At 44.3% G+C, this 15,569-nt stretch overlaps 1 pseudogene; it reads left to right on the top strand.

Annotated features, from left to right (window-relative positions):
* LOC129528144 (keratin, type I cytoskeletal 18-like) overlaps positions 1–14,458 on the top strand; it is a 33,534-nt pseudogene extending 19,076 nt beyond the window's left edge.
* Positions 14,459–15,569: the final 1,111 nt, after the last annotated feature.

Below are 15,569 nucleotides of genomic sequence, written 5' to 3'. Positions count from 1 at the left end.
GTTCTTAATTTCCTACCCAAATTAAGGAATAAAACCTTGCTTGTACTATTGTTTATAGTTGTATTACTTTTTTTTTTTTTAAGACATGAGGTTTATGTTGTCCAAGCTGGAGTGTAGGTACTATTCACAGCTGCAATTCAAGGCACTGCAGCCTTGAACTCCTGGGCTCAAGCAATCCTCCTGCCCCAGCCTCCCAAAATGCTAGGATTACAGGCATGAGCCACTGGGTCCAGCCTTCTTTCTAGCTTCATATAGATTTGTCCTATAGCTTGTACTCTGCCCTAGTTTCATGTAGGTCTCTTTTCCTACCTCTCCCTTCACACTACTATACTTCATTGATTCTGACATGCTCCTTTCCCCGCCATCCCACTATTTCTGAAATTCAGATGCATGTTACCCTCTGTGTTGCCCAAGTGGTGGGCTTGCCATGGTTGTCTTTGCCTGACACCTTCTGGTAACAGCAAGAAAGTGCCAGCATCAAAACTTGAAGAATGGATGTCAGTGATTTAGAATAAAATTTCTGAGACAAGAGTGGAGCAGTTTTTAGGAAATGCTGCTTCACCAATGCTCTTGATGCCCCTGAAGCAACTTTTTTTTTTTTTGCGATGGAGTTTCGCTCTTACTGCCCAGGCTGGAGTGCAGTGGCACCGTCTCTGCTCACTGAAACTTCCGCCTCCCGGGTTCAAGCAATTGTCCTGCCTCAGCCTCCCGAGTAGCTGGGATTACAGGCATGTGCCACCACACTCGGCTAATTTTGTATTTTTAGTAGAGACAGGGTTTCTCCATGTTGGTCAGGCTGATTTCAAACTCCCGACCTCAGGTGATTCACCCTCCTCGGCCTCCCAAAGGAGGTGGAGGTTGCAGTGAGCCAAGATCGTTTCACAGCACTCCAGCCTGGGCAACAGAGCAAGACTCCATCTCAAAAAAATAAAGAAAGAATAAAATAAAAATACCTCCTGCTCATGTGAAAATTCTATTTCCGTGACACCCCTTTCTATGTCTCATTCACGTCTTGCACTCCTGTGGCAGAAACTGCTAGCTATTCACCCCAATACCTTTGTCCTCTCTAAGAACTTTCAAACCAGACAAGGTCAGCACAAGAAAAGAACACTAAAATCTCATTCATGGACATACATGGAAAATTCCTAAATGAAATACAAGAATCACTTCCACTTACATCCCACTGGCTAGAACATGTAGTCCTATGACCATATCTAGTCTCAAAGACAACTGGGAAATTTACTCTAGGCAGCCTTGTGACCAAATAAAAACTGGTTTTACATTTTCAAGGAAATCATTTCCCCCTCCCTCCACTCAGCAACAAGGTCAAGATAAGCAAGTTTCCTTGCTGTTCCCTTAAGAGCATTTATTTCTAGTTTACCTGCACACAAAGGGCTTAGCCTTTGTAGACTCAGCTTTATGAGGAAACCTTCTGTTAGACTTTGAGGCTGGGCACGGTGCCTCACGCCTGTAATCCCAGCACTTCGGGAGGCCGAGGTGGGCAGATCACGAGGTCAGGAGTTCGAGACCAGCCTGACCAACATGGTGAAACCCCATCTCTACTAAAAATACAAAACTTAGCCAGGCATGGTGGCATGCGCCTGTAATCCCAGCTACTCAGGAGAATCGCTTGAACCTGGGAGGCAGAGGTTGCAGTGAGCCGAGATCGCGCCATTGCACTCCAGCCTGAGTGACAGAGCAAGACTGTCTCCACACACACACAAAAATATATATATATATTATATATATATCTGTATGTGTATATATATATATCTGTATGTGTATATATATGTATGTGTATATATATATGTATGTGTGTATATATATGTATGTATATATGTACGTGTATATATGTGTGTGTGTGTGTGTGTATATATATGCCAGGCATGGTGGCACACACCTGTAGTCCCAGCTACTCGGGAGGCTGAGGCAGGAGAATCACTTGAACCCGGGAGGCAGAGGTTGCAGTGAGCTGTGATCACGCCACTGCACTCCAGCCTGGGCGACAGAGTGAGACTCCATCTCAAAAAAAGAAAAAGACTTTGAGATGGCCTTGTCACCTACCCTCCTGCATTCGACTCAGCCAACAAAACTAAAATTCAAATTCACCAAGATTTGGAGATGCCCTGAGGGAAGGGTCTGGTTTCTTACTTCCTCTGAATTCCTGCTTTCCCTTGCCTTTTTTTTTTTTTTTTTTTTGGCTAGCTCAGCAATACAGTTACATGATTTTAAAAATATTCACTCCTGCTTGTGTAGTTGTTTTACTGGGAAGCTTGTCCATGATATACAGACACCATCTTGCCTAAGGAGAGGTTCACCCTCATATTTTCAGAGGTGTGTTTAATACAACTTCAGACGACAGCTGATCTTCATCTTACACAAAGTATTTCAGAGAATAGAAAAGAAGGAGAGTTACACAAATCATTTTCCAAGACTTGTTTAACTCTGATACTCAAACCAGACAAGGTCAGCACGCACACACACACACACACACACACACACACACACACACACACAGAATTAAAAATCATTCTCATGTATAAACATAGATGGAATTATGACTGAATTTTCCGGTTAAATGAGCCAATAGATTCTCTTTTGTTCTTAAAAAGCAAAAATGAAAAACATTGTTCATAAACATACTGTTAAAATCCCCAAATAAAAGACAAGCAAATCCAATCCTAGAAAAAAATAACATGACTCAAAAATAATTCCATAGCCAGGCATGGTGGCTCAGCCCAGTAATCCCAGCACTTTGGGAGGCCAAGGTGGGCAGATCACCTGAGGTCAGGAGTTCAAGACCAGCCTGACCAACATGGTGAAACCAGTCTCTACTAAAAATATAAAAATCAGCTGGGCATGGTGGTACATGCCTGTAATTCCAGCTGCTCAGTAGGCTGAGACAGGAGAATCACTTGAACCTGAGAGGCAGAGGCTGCAGTGAGCCAAGATCATACCACTGCACTCCAGCCTGGGCAACAGAGCAAGACTTCATCTCAAAATAATAATAATAATAATAATTCCATGATGGATGCTTTGGGTTTTTTGTTTTTGTTGTTTTGAGACAGGGTCTCCTTGTGTTGCCCAGGCTGGAGTGCAGTGGCATGATCTCGGCTCACTGCAACCTCCGCCTCCTAGGTTCAAGCAATTCTCATGCCTCAGCCTCCCCAGTAGCTGGGATTACAGGTGCATGCCACCACGCCTAGCTACATTTCTTTATTCTTTATAGAGATGGGGTCTCGCCACGTTGGTCATGCTGACGTTGAACTCCTGGATTCAAGTAATCCTCCTGCCTCAGCCTCTCAAAGTGCTGGGATTACAAGTGAGAGCCACTGTGCCCAGTGTTTTTTTTTTTTAATAAATTTTATTGTGTATATTTCAGGTTTACAACATGATGTAACAGGATATATATAGATAGTAAAATGGTTACTATAGTGAAGCAAATTAACATAACTTTGACCTCACATAGTTACATTTCTGTGTGTGACAAGAGCAGCTAAAATCTATTTATTTAACAAAAATGTCTAATATAATACAACTTTATTATCTATAGTCCTCATGTTGTATATTGGATCTCTAGACTTGTTCATCCCACATATCTACTACTTTGTATCTTTTGACCTAAATCTTCCATCTCCTCCCCACCCCACAATGATGGTTTAACAACAGAAAATATGTCAATATGGCCAGACTTGGTGGCTCATGCCTGTAATCCCAGCACTTTGGGAGGCCAAGGTGGGCAGATCACTTGAGGCCAGGAGTTGGAGACCAGCCTGGCCAAGGTGGTGAAACCCTGTCTCTACTAAAATACAAAAATTAGCCAGGCGTGGTGGCAGGTGCCTGTAATCTCAGCTACTCAGGAGGATAAATTGGGAGAATCTTTTGAACCTGGGAGGCAGAGGTTGCGTGAGCCCAGATCACACCACTACACTCCAGCCTGGGCGACAGAGTGAGCCTCTGTCTCAAAAAGAAAGAGGCTGAGCGCAGTGGCTCATGCCTGTAATCCCAGCACTTTGGGAGGCTGAGGTGGGTGGATCACCTGAGGTCAGGAGTTCAAGACCAGCCTGGCCAACATGCTAAAACCCCGTCTCTGCTAAAAATACAATAATTAGCTGGGTGTGTTGGTGGGCGCCTGTAATCCCAGCTACTCAGGAGGTTGAGGCAGGAGAATCGCTTGAACCTGGGAAGCAGAGGTTGCAGTGAGGCGAGATTGTGCCACTGCACTCCAACCTGGGTGACAAGTGCGAAACTCAGTCTCAGAAAAAAGAGGCCGGGTGCGGTGGCTCACACCTGTAATCCCAGCACTTTGGGAGGCCCAGGTGGGCAGATCACCAGAGGTCAGGAGTTCAAGACCAGCCTGGCCAACATGGTAAAACCCCGTCTCTACTAAAAATACAAAAAAATTAGCTGGGAGTGGTGGTGTGCACCTGTAATCCCAGTTACTTGGGAGGCTCAGGCAGGAGAATTGGTTGAACCTGGAAGGCAGAGATTGCAGTGAGCTGAGATTGTGCCACTGTACTCCAGCCTGGGTGACACAGCAAGACTCTGTCTCAAAAAAAAAAAGAAAGGAAAAGAAAGGGAAAGAAGGAAATATATCAACATAATTTAATTTACCAGATTAACAGATTTAAGGAGAAAGCCACATGGTCCTTTCAATAGATGTGGAAATCAGAGAACATATTTGATAAAAGTCAATATTAATTCACGACAAACTAGAAATAGAAGGAAACTTCCTTAATCTGGTAAATGGACCCTACCTAAGACATTCAACATTTGTTCAAGTTCTGCATAATTAGAAGCTAGACGTGGCTCTGACTTTGTGTGAAAATAACACAAGGAAAGAGTCAGGCTGCTTGTCCAGGTCTAGGTAATATGCCATTAGTTATTTCTCCCAAATGAGCAACCTTGCCCAAGTCAGCTCCTCCCAGAAGAGTAGTTCACTTTTCTAGGTTTATCACTGTTCCTTCAAAGTCTGTTCACTAACCCGTGACCACTGTACATGTGTAGGAGTAGTCCTCATGATCATCTAGTTCAGTCCACTTATCTTACAGGTAACAACTGTGAAGTCCAGAGTGAAAGGCCCAAGGTAAAATATGAGCTCAGCTAATGGCACACCTGAGAATGGGATCTGGGCCTCCCTATACCCAGTCCCTCCTCCTTACACTTCCCTCTCATGAGCAAAATCAAATGCTACTCAATTTCTTATGCAGCTTAACTATTTCCTTTAAGATTCTGGGCTTCTCTGGGTACTTATGACCTCAGGGGCTTACCTTATTTCTTTTTATTTCCTTTTTTTTGAGACGAAGTCTTGCTCTGTTGCCCAGGCTGGAGTGCAGTGGCTTGATCTCAGCTCACTGCAACCTCTGTCTTCCAGGTTCAAGTGATTCTCCTGCCTTAGCCTCCCAAGTAGCTGGGATTACAGGCATAAGCCACCATGCCCAGCTAATTTTTTTTTTTTTTTTCAGACGGAGTCTCGATCTGTCGCCCAGGCCGGAGTGCAGTGGCGCTATCTCGGCTCACTGCAAGCTCCGCCTCCCAGGTTCACACCATTCTCCTGCCTCAGCCTATCAAGTAGCTGGGACTACAGGCACCCGCCACCATGCCCGGCTAATTTTTTGTATTTTTAGTAGAGATGGGGTTTCACCGTGTTAGCCAGGATGGTCTCGATCTCGTGACCTCGTGATCCGCCCACCTCAGCTTCCCAAAGTGCTGGGATTACAGGTGTGAGCCACCGCGCCTGGCCAATGCCCAACTAATTTTTTGTATTTTTAGTAGAGACAGGGTTTCACCATATTGGCCAGGCTGGTCTTGAACTCCTGACCTCAAGTGATCCGCCTGCCTCAGCCTTCCGAAGTGCTGGGATTACAAGTGTGAGCCACCACACCCAGCTGTTTCCTTTTATTTTCTTTTGGAGACAGGGTGTTTCTCTGTCACCAGGCTGGAGTGCAATGGCATGATTATGGCTCACTGCAGCCGCAATGTACTGTGCTCAAGCAATCCTCCCACCTTAGCCTCCTCAGTAGCTGGGACTCAGGCACTGGCCACTGTGCCCAGCTAATTTTTCAATTTTACTAGAGACGAGGTCTCTCTGCATTGCCCAGGCTTGTCTCAAACTCCTGGGCTCAAGTGATCCTCCCAAAGTGTTAGGATTACTGATGTGAGCCACCAAGCCTGGTCTACCTTCTGTCTTTAGTGGCAATACTGGGAGGGGGTGAAGGAAGAGGGAGGGCAGATGAAATGAAATGAGCTAGAGATGCAAACTTTCCCAGAAGGAAGGGAATGCCTATTTTTATTTATTTTTTGAGACGGAGTCTCACCCTGTTGTCCAGGCTGGAGTACAATGGCATGATCCTGGCTCACTGCAACCTCTGCCTCCCAGGTTTAAGTGATTCTCCTGCCTCAGCCTCCTGAGGAGCTAGATTACAGGCACGTGCCACCACACCCTGCTAATTTTTGTATTTTCAGTCGAGACAGGGTTTCCCTATGTTGGCCAGGCTGGTCTTGAACTCTAGACCTCAGGTGATCCACCTGCCTTGGCCTCCCAAAGTGCTGGGATTACAGGGGTGAGCCACCACACCCAGCCAGGAATGCTTATTTTTAGGCTCAATTTAGGGTAGGGAGTTAAAGAAGCCCAAAGGGGCTTTGAGGAAGTAGGGGGTCACATTGCAGGAGGTAGGAGGGACAGTCCACAGTGTATGATTGTGCAAGTTGTGGATGGTGTGACTTTCAGAGGTACCAGTCACATCATACTCATTGCAGATTTGTGTGTGTATTACAACAATCTTGGGGGCAGATGACAGCAAAGCATCCTGAAAGAACATTCTGGAAAGGTACCACTAGTACTAACCATACTGCTGAGGAGAGGGTCCAATTGCATCAGGGTGGGAATAAGATCTGGGGATGCGCCTGCCTTACTTGATTCTAGAATTCAGACCTGGGTACCATGGCCAGATACTACACAACAGGAATTCTTGTGGGGAGCAATGGATTCCAAGCTCCAGCTCCTTCTTCCCTTGGGCTCTTCTTTTCACCCTGGCTCTGCCAGGAATCAGCTTCAACTAGTCACCTACTGCCTGCTCCTGGGCCCAGGCTCTTATCTCTGGCACTTCTATCTCTTCTCTGCCACATCACTGTCCTCCAGTCTAATCTCCATGGCCTGAGTTGTAATAAGTGCCTTGGGAAATTATAACTGCCTTACTAGGAAGTAATTACTTTGGCATTTTCTTCATGGAGAATGCTTCTGTCAATAAAAAGAAAAAAAAGATATGAAGTGACTGGTAGTATGCTTGCAGAAATTAAAAACCTCTTCAGAACAAAAAGAAATGCTGTGGCCAGGCACAGTGGCTCATGCCTGTAATCCTAGCACGTTGGGAGGCCGAGGGAATTGCTTGATCCCAGGAGTATGAGACCAGCCTAGGCAACATGGTGAAACCTTATCCTCTCTACAAAAAATTAGCTGGGTGTGTTGGTGTGTGCCTGTAGTCCCAGCTACTTGGGTGGCTGAGGTGGGAGGATCACCTGTGCCTGTGAAGGCTGAGGCTGCAGTGAGCCATGATCGAGCCACTGCACTCCAGCCTGGGTGACAGAGAGAGACCTTGTCTCAAAAAAAAGAGTCTTAATGTAGGCATTTATTGCCATCCACTTCCCTCTTACCTGTGTGTTTGCTGCGTCTCATGAGTTTTGCATGTTGCGTTCCATTTTTGTTTGTCTCGAGATACTTTTTGATTTCACTTTTGATTTGTTCAGGAGTATGTCATTTAATTTCTACATATTAATTTTTTAAAAATTTCTTCAGTTATTGATTTCTAGTTTTATGCTATTATGGTCAGAAAAAATACTTTAGATGATTTTAATATTCTTAAATTTGTTAAGACTTGTTCTGTGGCCCAAAACATGATCTATCTGGAAGAAGGTTCCATGTGTGCTTGAAAAGAATGTGTATTCCACTGCTATTAGATGGCATGTTGTATATATGAAAAGATGTTAGGTTCATTTGGTCTATAGCATTATACAAGTCTTCTGTTTCCTTACTGACTTTTCTGTCTGGATGATTCCATTGTTGAAAGTGGGGTACTGAAGTTCTTTATTATTGTATTGCTGTCTGTTTCTCTCTTCAGTTTTGTTAATATTTGCTTTCTATATTTAGGTGCTCCAATGTTGGGTGCATGTATATTTACAATTGTTATATCCTCTATTAATTGACCCTTTTATCATCATATATTAACCCTCTTTGTTTCTCATGACAGACTGAAAGTCTATTTTTTTCTTTTTTCTTTCTTTCTTTTTCTTTTTTTCATGGAGGGACGAGGGAGGAGGAGGAGCAGAAGGAGAGAGAGGGAGCTGAAAGATTGTTTTGTCTGATGTAAGTATTGCTACCCTTTCTCTCCCCTGGTTACGTTTGCATGAAGTATCTTTTTCCATCCCTTCACTTTCAGTCTGTGTGTCCCCTTAATGCTAAAATGAGTCTCTTGTAAGTAGCATATTGTTGGATCTGTTTTTTTTTTAAATCCATTCAGCTACTCTGTCTTTTGATTGGAGAATTTAATTCATTTACATTTAAAGTAATTATTGACAGGTAAAGTATTTATTGATAGGTAAGGACTTACTGTTGTCATTTTGTTAATTATTTACTGACTACTTTGTTGTTTCTTTCAATCTTGCTTTCTTCCTTTGTGATTTGTTGAATTTTTTTGTAATGGTATGCTTTGATTCCTTTCTTTTTCTTTTTCTTTCTTTCTTCTTTTTTTTTTTTTAATCACCCAGGCTGGAGTGCAGTAGCACTATCTCAGCTCACTGCAACCTCTGCCTCCCAGATTCAAATGGTCCTCCTGTCTTAGCCTCCCAAGTGGCTGGGAATACAAGCATGTGCCACCATGCTCAGCTAATTTGTGTATTTTTAGTAGAGACGGGGGTTTCACCATGTTGGCCAAGCTGGTCTCGAACTCCTGGCCTCAAGTGATCCACCAGCCTTGGCCTCCCAAAGTGCTGGGATTACAGGTGTGAGCTACTGCACCCAGACTTAGGCTGTTTTATTTATTTATTTAGAGACAAAAAGTCTCACTCCGTCACCCAGGCTGGAGTCCAGTGGCACAATCTTGGCTCACTGCAACCTCTGCCTCCTGGGTTCAAGCCATTCTCCTGCCTCAGCCTCCTGAGTAGCTGGGATTACAGCTGCACGCCACCATGCCTGGCTAATTTTTGTATTTTTAGTAGAGACGGGGTTTCACCATGTTGATCAGGCTGGTCTCAAACTCCTGACCTCGTGATCTGCCTGCCTCAGCCTCCCAATGTGCTGGGATTACAGGCGTCAGCCACCATACCCAGCCTAAGCTGTTTTATGTTGTTATAAAGGTTGGGCAATTTATAAAGGAAAGGCTGAGGCCGGATGCAGTGTCTCACGCCTGCAATCCCAGCACTTTGGGAGGCTAAGGTGAGCAGATCACCTGAGGTCGGGAGTTCAAGACCAGCATGACCAACATGGAGAAACCCCGTCTCTACTAAAAATACAAAAAAATTAGCTGAACCCGGGAGGCAGAGGTTGAGGTGAGCTGAGATCAAGTCATTGCACTCCAGCCTGGGCAACAAGAGTGAAACTCTGTCTCAAAAAAAAAAAAAAAAAAAAAAAGGGCTGGGTAATTTATAAAGGAGAGACTTATTTAGCATGGCTCTGCTGGCTGAAAGGTTCAATATAGGCACCTGGTGGGGGCCTAAGGTTGCTTCCACTCATGGTGGAGGGTGAAGGGGAGCTAGCATGTGCAGAGACCGCATAGTGAGAGAGGAAGTGACAAGGAGGTGGGAGGTGCCAGGCTCTTTTTAACAACCAGCTCTCTCCGGAACTAACAGAGAGACAACACATTTATCCTCCCCACCCCACCCAGAGAGGGCATTAATCTATTAAAGAGGAATCTGCCCCCATGACCCAAACACCTCTCATTAAGCCACACTCCCAACACTGGGGATCAAATGTCAACATGAGATTTGGAGGAGAGAAACATCCAAACTATAGGATGTTTGGATCAGAGGTTTTTTTCTTTATAGTTATCATGGGGCTTGTAGAAAACACCTTATGATTATAACATTCTAATTTAAGCTGATAGCAATTTAACTTCAATTGCGTACAAAATCTATATACTTTTACTCCTACCACACACGTTCTATACATTAACAGTGAACTATCCAGAAAAGAAATTTAAAAAAGATCCCATTTACAATAGCACCAAAAAGAATAAAATATTTAGGAATAAATTTAACCAGGAAGGTGAAGAATCTGTACATTTAAAACTATAAGATATTGACGAAAGAAAGATAATAAATAGAGTTGGGCATGGTGTCTCACACCTGTAATCCCAGCACTTTGGGAGTCTGAAGCAGGAGGATTGCTTGAACTCAGGAGTTCAAGAACAGCCTGGGCAATAGTGTGAGACCTCATCTCTACAAAGAAGAAGGAGAAGGAGGAGGTGGAGGAGGAGGAAGAGGAAACAACTAAATGGAAAGCTATTTCATCTTAATGGATTGGAAGAATCAACATTGTTAAAATGTTTATAGTACACAAAGCTATCTACAGATTCAATCCCTATCAAAATTCTAATCCCTATCACAATTCTAATGCTATTCTTTACAGAAATAAATAGAAAAACAGTCATAAAATTCATACAAAACCACGAAAAAAATCCAAATACCCAAAGCAATCTTGAGAAAGAAAAAGAATTCTGGAAACATCACACTCCCTAATTTCAAACTATATTATAAAGCTATAGTAGTCAGAATAATATGATACTGGCATTAAAAGAGACACATTGACCAATGGAACAATAGACAGAGCCCAGAAATAAAACTATGTATACATGGTTAACTAATCTTTGAGAAGGGTACCAAGAATATACACGGAAAAAGGAAAGTCTCTTCAATAAGTGATGTTGAAGCTGGGTGTGGTGGCTCATGCCTGTAATCCCCGGACTTTGAGAGGCTGAGGCAGGTGGATCACCTGAGGTCAGGAGTTTGAGACCAGCCTGGCCAACATGGCAAAACCCCATTTCTCTTAAAACATGCAAAAATTAGCTGGGAGTGCTAGTGCATGCCTGTGATCCCAGCTACTCAGGATGCTGAAGCAGGAGAATTGCTTGAAGCCAGCAGAGGCTGCAGTGAGCTGAGGTCACACCACTGCACTCCAGCCTGTGCAACAGAGTGAGACTCTGTCTCAAAAAAAATAAATAAATAAACAAATAGGGCAAGCACGGTGGCTCAGGCCTATAATCCCAGCACATTTGGAGGCCGAGGTGGGCAGATCACCTGAGGTCAGGAGTTCGAGACCAGCCTGGCCAACATGGTGAAACCCTGTCTCTACTAAAAATATAAAAATTGGCCAGGCATGGTGGCACATGCCAGCTACTTGCAAGGCTGAGGCAGGAGAATTGCTTGAACCCTGGAGGGGGTGTTGCAGTAAGCCAAGATAGCGCCACTGCATTCTATCCTGGGTGGCAGAGTGAGACTCCATCTCAAAAAAATAAATAAATAAATAAATAAATAAACAAATAAGTGATGTTGGGAAAACTGTATGTCACATGCAAAAAAATGAAATTGGACCCTTACATTATATATAAAATTAACTGAAAATGACTTAAATGTAAGACTTGAAACATAAAACTCCCAGAAGAAAACATAGGAAAAGGCTTCTTGATATTAGGGGAAAAGTTTCTTGACATTGGTCTTTATAATTATTTTTTGGCTGTGACACCAAAGCTCAGGCAATAAAAGTAAAAATAAACAAATGGAACTACATCAAACTAAAATGCTTCTGCGTAGCAAAGGAAACAACCAACAAAATGAAAAGGCAACCTATGGAATGAGGGCAAATATATGTAAACCTTACATTTGAAAAAAAGTCAACATAGGCCGGGCGCAGTGGCTCACGCCTATAATCCCAACACTTTGGGAGGCTGAGGCGGACAGATCACTTGAGGTCAGGAGTTCAAGACCAGCCTGGCCAACATGGTGAAACCCCATCTCTACTAAAAGTACAAAAATTAGCCGGGCATGGTGGTGCACGCCTGTAATCCCAGCTACTCGGGAGGCTGAGGCAGGAGAATTGCTTGAACCTGGGAGGCGGAGGTTGCAGTGAGCCGAGGTCACGCAACTTCACTTAGGCCTGGGCAATGGAGTGAGACTCTGTCTCAAAAAAAAAAAAAAAAAGGTTAATATAAAGAAAATAAGAAACTCATACAACTTACCAGCAAAAAACCAAATAACCAAATTTTAAAAATTATTTTTATTATTTTTTTGAGAAGGAGTCTCGTTCTGTTGCCCAGGCTGGAGTGCAATGGTGAGATCTCCACTCACTGCAACCTCCAATTCCTGGGTTCAAGCGATTCTCCTGCCTCAGCCTCCCGAGTAGCTGGGATTACAGGCACCTGCCACCACACCTGGTTAATTTTTTGAATTTTTAGTAGAGATGGGGTTTCACCATGTTGGCCAGGCTGGTCTCAAACTCCTGACCTCAGGTGATCCACCTGTCTCAGCCTCCCAAAGTGCTGGGATTACAGGCATGAGCCACTGCGCCTGGCCACAAATAACCCATTTTTTTAAAAGGGCAAAAGATCTTGAATACAGATTTTTCCAAAGAAGCTATACAAATGGCCAAAAGTACATGAAAAAGTGCTCAACAGCACTAATTGTCAGAGAAATGCAAGTCAAAACTCCAATGAAGTATTGCCTCACACCTGTTAGAATGGTTATCAAAAAGACAAGGAACATGAACTTTTGGTAAGGGTGTGGAGAAAAAAGAACTTTTGTATATTGTTGGTGGGAATGTAAGTCAGTACAACCATTATGAAAAAGAGTATGGAAGTTTCTCAAAAGTTAAAAATAGGGCCAGGTGTGGTGGCTCGCATCTGTAGTCCCGGCACTTTGGGAAGCTGAAGCAGGGGGATTGCTTGAGCCCAGGAGTTTGAGACCAGCCTCAGCAACATAGTGAGACCCCATCTCTATAAAAAAAATACAAAAATTAGCCAGATGTGGTGGTATACACCTATAGTCCCAGATACTCAGGAGGCTGAGGTGGGAGGATTGCTTGAGCCCGGGAAGTGGAGGCTGCAGTGAGCTGAGATCATGCCATTGCATTCTAGCCTCTGGGCAACAGAGTGAAGCTCTGGCTCAAAAAAAAAAAAAAAAAATTAGGTCCTAGGCAAAACTTGAGTCCTGTCCTCTTGCTTTCCTCCCCAGACAGCATGAGCTTTATCACTCGCTCCACCACCTCCTCCACCAACTACTGGTCCCTGGGCTCTGTCCAGCTGCCCAGCTACGTGGCCCAGCTGGTCAGCAGTGTGGCCAGTGTCTATGCAGGTGCCGGGGGCTCGGACTTCCGGATCTCCGTGTCCCACTCCACAAGCTTCTGGGGTGGCTTGGGGGACCTGGTGGGAATAGGGGATATCCAGAACGAGAAGGAGACCATGCAAGGCCTGAATGACTGTCTGGCCTCCTACCTGGACAGAGTGAGGAGCCTGGGAGACCGAGAAATGGAGTCTGGAGAGCAAAGTCTGGGAGCATCTGGAGAAGAAGGGACCCCAGGTCATAGACTAGGGGCATTACTTCAAGACCATTGAGGACCTGAGGGTTCAGATCTTCGCAAGTACTGTGGACAGTGCCTGCATCATTCTGCAGATTGACAAGGCCCATATAGCTGCTGATGACTTTAGAGTCAAGTGTGAGACAGAACTGGCCATGTGCCAGTCTGTGGAGAGTGACATCCATGGGCTCCGCAAGACCACTGATGACACCAATGTCACTCAGCTGCAGCTGGAGACAGAGATTGAGGCTCTCAAGGAGGAGCTGCTCTTCATGAAGAAGACCCACGAAGAGGAAGTAAAAGGCCTCCAAGCCCAGATTGCCAGCTCTGGGTTGACCATGGAGGTAGATGCCCTCAAATCTCAGGACATGGCCAAGATCATGGCAGACATCCATGCCCAATATGACAAGTTGGCTCAGAAGAACTGAGAGGAGCTGAACAAGTACTGGTCCTAGCAGACTTAGGAGAGCACCAAGCAGTCCGCTGAGATCGGAGCTTCTGAGATAATGCTCATGGAGCTGAGACATACACTCCAGTTCTTGGAGATCAACCTGAACTCAATGAGAAATCTGAAAGCCAGGTTGGAGAACAGCCTGAGGGGAGGTGGAGACCCGCTATGGCATGCAGATGGAGCAGCTCAACAGGGTTCTGCTGCACTTGAAGTTGGAGCTGGCACAGACCTGGGCAGAGGGGCAACACCAGGTCCAGGAATATGAGGCTCTGCTGAACATAAAGATCAAGCTGGAGGCGGAGATCACCACCTATCACCACCTGCTGGAAGATGAGGAGGGCTTCAATCCTGGTGATGCCCTGGATAGCAGCAACTCCATCCAAAGCATCCGGAAGACCACCACCCACAGGATAGTGGATGGCACAGGAGGTCCCCTAGGTGTTTGAGATCAATGAGACCAAAAAAACCCTAGGTGTTTGAAACCAACGACACCAAAGTGCCGAGACATTCAGCCAGCAGAAGCAGGGTATCCTTTGGGGAGTAGGAGGCCGATAAAACATTCAGAGGTCATTGGGAAAAAAAATTTTAAATAGAAATACCATACAATCCAACAATTCCACTTCTGAGTATATATCCAAAGGAAATGGAATCAGGATCTCAAAGAGATATCTGCATTCCCATGTTAATTGCAGCATTATTCACAATAGCCAAGATATGGAAACAACCTAAGTGTCCATGGATGGATGAATGAATGAAGAAAATTTTGGTGTATATATATACAATAGGATATCATTCAAGCCACGTAAAAGAAGAAAATCTTGTAATATGCAACAACATTGATGAAAGCAGAAGACTTTATGCTAAGTGAAATAAGCCAGACCCAGAAAGACACATAACGTATGATTTCATTTACTTGTAGAATCTAAAAAAGTCAAACTCATAGAAGCAGAGAGTAGAACGATGGTTGCCAAAGGCTGAGGAGTAGGAGAAATGAAAAGATGTTGATCACAGGATATAAACTTTCAGCTATAAGAAGAACAATTTCTGAGCTTGGCTCAGACCCCCACATCTAAATAAAAAAAAAAAGATGAACAAGTTCTAGGGATCTACTGAACCGCAAGGGTAGTGTTGAATGTGTTAATTTGATTGTGATAATCATTACAAAATCTATACACATATATCAAATCATCATGCTGTATGCCTTGAGTATATACAATCTTTGTCAATTAATTTTTTTTTTTTTTTTAGACAGAGTCTCGCTCTGTCACCCAGGCTAGAGTGCAGTGGCAGGACCTTCGCCTCCCAGGTTCAGATGATTCTCATGCCTCAGCCTCCCGAGTAGCTGGGATTACAGACGCCCGCCACCACGCCTGGCTAATTTTCGTATTTTTTTGTTGGTTTGTTTGTTTTGTTTTGTTTTTGAGATGGAGTGTCGCTCTGTCACCAGGCTGGAGTGCAGTGGCATGATGTCAGCTCACTGCAACTTCCAACTCCCTGGTTCAAGCAATTCTCCTGCCTCAGCCTCCCGAGTAGCTGGGATTACAGGAACATGCCACC

This window comes from Gorilla gorilla, chromosome 19 (assembly GCF_029281585.2).
Source record: "Gorilla gorilla gorilla isolate KB3781 chromosome 19, NHGRI_mGorGor1-v2.1_pri, whole genome shotgun sequence".
NCBI lineage: Eukaryota > Metazoa > Chordata > Mammalia > Primates > Hominidae > Gorilla > Gorilla gorilla.
This window is presented reverse-complemented; position numbering and strand designations above follow the sequence as displayed.